At 34.1% G+C, this 5,001-nt stretch overlaps 1 long non-coding RNA gene across 8 annotated transcripts; it reads right to left on the bottom strand.

Moving 5' to 3' along the window:
- Positions 1-957: 957 nt before the first annotated feature.
- LOC113357848 lies at positions 958-4,983 on the bottom strand. 8 transcript variants are annotated; one of them, XR_003363965.1, is made up of 12 exons: positions 4,424-4,979; positions 4,246-4,339; positions 4,078-4,161; positions 3,685-3,746; positions 3,478-3,536; positions 3,010-3,164; positions 2,808-2,925; positions 2,683-2,722; positions 2,451-2,533; positions 1,607-1,712; positions 1,364-1,445; positions 966-1,186 (listed from the first exon to the last, which is right to left on the bottom strand). It is a non-coding gene; the product is annotated as an uncharacterized LOC113357848 (long non-coding RNA). The 8 variants fall into 8 exon arrangements; XR_003363966.1 differs by having other exon boundaries at positions 2,683-2,710; XR_003363967.1 differs by lacking the exon at positions 2,683-2,722 and having other exon boundaries at positions 958-1,186; positions 1,364-1,440; positions 4,424-4,977.
- Positions 4,984-5,001: the final 18 nt, after the last annotated feature.

Raw genomic sequence — 5,001 nt, 5'->3', positions numbered from 1 at the left:
TCAAATTCCATAGTCAATTGAGCAAAATATGTCTGTTTGAAAAATCTCTCAAAAACAAACCCTCAATCTAGAGTGAAAATATATCCACTCGTATATTTATAATCCTCTAGTCAATTATCCAGTTTGCATCACAAATTCCCTCAAGGACATAAAATTACCTTTCATAAACCAAACAAAAGGTCATAGAGTATTTTAGGTACCATAATACTCTACTCGGTGCATATGAATGCTCTTCCTACGGACTACAATTATACCTACTTAACTTATTCACAATATAGGCAATGTCTAGACTCTTACAGTTCACTAAATTCATCATACATCCTATAACTCTTGAGTATTCAAGTTAAGATACTCCTTTACCCTTATTTTCTTGAGTCTACAAGAAGAATCGCACGCAGTAAAAGCAGGCTTACAATCATAATAATTGAATCTCTTAAGCACAAATTCAACATGATGAGAATGACTAAGACTATAAATGTTAGATTATCTTTTAATCCTCATCCCTAATATTACATCAACAGGGCCTAAGTATTGCAAGTAAATGTTCTCATTCATCGCATGTTTTTAGTGGAATTAATCACATCTATGTTTGTAAAAAGTGTAAGCATATCATCAACATACAAGCATACAATTACACAGGTATCCTTAACAAGTTACACTAGTGGAAAACAGAAGTTCCGCGACCGTCAGGACACGTCATATATACGAGTTAAACGACCTGTTCTAACGGTCTTTGATGGGGTCGCTGATAAAGCGTCTTTTTTAGAACGACCCTTAGTCGTGGGTTTCAGAATAACGACTGATTTTAAGGGTAACGAGGTACAGACCCTGAGCCGTAGGTCGTATATTTAAATTATAATAATAATAAAAAAAGATTCAGATTTGCTGAAATGCCTGAATGGCTGAATCTGAAATAATCTGACTGCATCAAAAGTCAAGTCAAACTAAAGTCAAATGTAACTCAAATAAAGTCAAGTCCATTACACTCAAATGGAACCTTAACTGATATTCAAATTTAACTCAAAATTAAACTCAAACTGAGAATTCAACATTCTATCATTCATTCATTTTATCCATTTGGTTTAAAATTACACAGAAAAATGATGAAATTCTAAATTCAGAACAAAATACAGTAGAGCATCCATGTGTTGTGTCCCTTGTTCACATGCAACAAAGAACGCCATTTCTGCAAAGCAAATCAACAAAAGTACAACGACTTCGTTCAGTTCATTATACACGGTAGAAAAAAATAAGTTACTAGAGTATACTTTGTATTCATTCTTTTAAGAAAATCAACAACATCACAATGACTTACAGTGTGCAAGCAGCAGAAAGAAATGAAATTAGTTTCGCAGCAAATTACCTTAAAACCTAATAGTGTCTGAATCCAGTGCATCCCTCAAATCTCTATAACCATTTTCCAGCCTGAATGCAGCAACTCTAGGCTTGTTGTATTGAATCAAAGATGAAAGACATCCATAGAAAATACATAAGAGGTCAGTAGTATTTCAAGTGACCCCAATGAACATCAGCCAGCCTCAACATAGATAATAAATCTACATATCCAAACCGATGATATGAATACAGAATAGACGATATATATTACTTGCATAATATTGCACAGGTGCGGTTTGAGCAGTAACATCTGGATCTGAGGTGAGATTAGCCATCAGGGGTTCCAGTTTCGAAACCACCTTTCTTTCCATCAGTACCTGCAATCAGTTTCAGAATATGTTCAACAATAACGTAGTTATCGATTCATACTAGAAACTGATTAATAGATTATATGCTCTTATGAAATTACTAACTTCACTAAACGACATCTAACGATCCTGAATTCTGCACTAAAAGCTAAAGGAAAACATAGTTTAATAACATGTTTCAGTCCAGAACTTTCGAAAAGTTGTACCAGTTTTGATAATGGAACAAAAATAATGGTGCCAAGATGATAACGCATATAAGAGCTAAAGGTAATTCTTTATAAGGTATATGTTAAAAAAATGGAGAAAAAAAAACCCAGAGAGTATATGGAATCATGGATGTTGTTTTAAAAATATGGGCATTACCATCCCTACTGCATTTTGTATCCTATTAAATACAATCCAGAACCTATATTTATACTTTATCTTGGTCACCAAATGTCACGAATTTAGTTACTCCATGTAAGAAACACAATTAAAATCTTTGGTGGCCTTCAAATAGACTGAAATAAAATGGTCAAAGAAGAATTCCAATCCAATGTAGAATAAGAGGACTATTTTTAATTTTGCTAATTCAACTTGTTCACCAAATATTGGGTTGATGATCTACCAAATCACTACGAAATAGATTATAAAATGTATCGCATGTCGACATAAAAAAACATTTAATTTTTCATGGAGAGTTCTGAAAACTTAATAAAATCTATTAACAAAAAAACATCTCTTATGATCTTCTGAAAAGAAATTCACCTTTGCAAACTCCGGTGCAGAAACTTTATCTGCATTGCCTAACCAGCCTTCGTCTAGCTTCTTGTAAGAAAAATATTGCTAAACTGGAAAGAAGAGAAACATAATAAATGCAAAAAAACGTTGAAGCACAGTGTAAGCACCTATCAATAGACCATATCGTCCATTTTTTTGAAAAAAATATGTAACTTAAGGGCACCAAATGTTTTGGCTAGGACTAAGAGGACATGCTCACGTGTCTGTCCACCTCCCTTTGATATGGCCTGCCAATCACACTACGTACTTATTATATCCCATCCGCTTTACTACATAATAAGAAACATTCCAAACAAACACTGAAGTAAGGAATACTTCACTTACTTCCATTATCTTAGTTTATCACCACGACCTTTCCTTGCTGCAGTTCCGCTAATGAAAGTCGTTTATCATTTTCAGCTGCTCGCACGTAATAGCACAATCTCCAAAGTGTTCCATTATCCTTCATAAGCAAACCACGGAACCAATTAACATATAGCGGCAATAAAATGACCTAGAGAGTTATTTTGTGCTTTTCATTTGTTACCTTCTTTATCCAGACCAATGTTCAGATCGTAGAACGATTTTCCACCTCTTGGTAGCTTTCTACATTTGATAATTTGTACAACTCGATCTTGATTTTTTGGGGACAGAGTCTGAATCAAATTCCGAAGTTGTTGCTTCTCGGAAATGTTCATTTGTCTGCAAATTCAATTGAATATAAAATACTAGTATTTGTAATAAAAACAACGCAAGAGCAAGGGGTCAGATTTCACAAATGAAGTTCTGACGTACAACAAACTAGTACCAAATTGGAAAGCTCATTATGTTGTACTTGTCACATAATATGATGTTCACTAATTCTAAGTTAAGGTTAACTAACACATGTTCAATTAGATAAATGAAAGTTCCAATCATTTTGATTAGCATTGCCAAAATCATTCAACTAGAAATTTACGAATTACAACCAATACCCGAAAAATCTCTATTTTTATTCCGAGTTTCATGAACACACCTGCACTTGGACACTACAATATCAAGAAGTTCTTCGAGCTTCTGCTCCATGTGTTCTAGCTGAAAAAGAGAAACACTTAACTTCAGATAGGCTACAACTCTTATTTTAAAGTATAGCAAGGATCCATAAGGACCATAACCATGATGATATATATTCAATGGAATAATAATCTTCATAAAAAAATTCTCAAGATAAAATTATTTTTACCTGTTTAGCTAATTCATCATTATGCTTATATAAGTCTGCCTTAGCTTGCATTCCACCATCCTCTAGAAGAGTAAGTAAATAGTCATTGACTTGGGAAACATGCAAGGACCACGGTCATGAGTAGTTTAATATATAATATAGATCCAGAGATGGACGACATAGATAAACCCCCAAAGATCAAACATGAATTAGGCAATTTCTATGGTAGATTAATCCAACAGGTTGTTACCGTTGTTTTATTCCTACTATGGAGTAATATACTTCTTATCTTTCAAAACAAACACATAGACAGAAATTTCTTACTGTTACTTGTAACCCATACTTTGTCTCTACATAATGCAACTCTTCCAAAAAAACGTTGTAACAGAAATTAAGCTGGGTATATGAGCTTACAGATTATGTGTCGTCCTCAGCACCTTCGATATCTGACAAAGCTTTCTGTTTTTTTTATCTGATCCCACAAGCATTACACAAAGTCTGAAACAACTAAAACTTCTCAAATGATCTATATTAAACTACCAACTAGGGCATTGAGAGTGACAAAAGGGTTTGGCTGATCACCTTATCCCCACTTGGTCCAACTTTCCATTGAGGTGTCTCCTTGGTGAGATGCAATTACTACATCTTTTTTCCTTCCCATCCTTGCGCCTGATCCCTGCTACCAGAAAAGAAGATGAGCAACCACAGAGAATTCACACTCAATGAGAGATAAATCAGAGCAGAGGTACAAAATGCAAACCTGTGCAGAAGAATGGCAGCCAATGGAATCTCTACGTGTAGGCATACTTATTAGAGTGGAAGAAGAGGATGATATTTTCTTCTTAGATGGAAGCGAGCTAACAATCCCAAGTTCCTTGTCTTTTAAGGAGAATGTAGTGAGATACATTTTATATTAACTGCCATAAACACACATATACAAAGAACCGCACATCATATCAAGCAATTTCCCAGAGGTGCAAAAATTCAAGAAGAAGTACATACATGAAATAATCAAACCAACAGAAAGCAATAATGCACGACATTAACCTATTTAGCCATAAACCGAAATGAACAGCTTTGTACACATTAAAACAGGAGTGCCGGCTTGTAAGGTCTTACTCTATAAATCATCCTAACAAATTTCCAAAATATTCACTTCACATTAAAAAAGAAGAACAAATTATTTTTGCAGGTCATTTTACTTGGTTCCAAAAAATTAAAATACAAAGCTATCATGGTATATTAAGCATCCACTGTGAGTAATCCATGTATAATTTTGAAACATGCCAACACCTATCAAGACCTTATAGAGATTCGACAAATTTTAATCTACAAACA

Source organism: Papaver somniferum, chromosome 3, assembly GCF_003573695.1.
Source record: "Papaver somniferum cultivar HN1 chromosome 3, ASM357369v1, whole genome shotgun sequence".
Classification (NCBI taxonomy): domain Eukaryota; kingdom Viridiplantae; phylum Streptophyta; class Magnoliopsida; order Ranunculales; family Papaveraceae; genus Papaver; species Papaver somniferum.
This window is presented reverse-complemented; position numbering and strand designations above follow the sequence as displayed.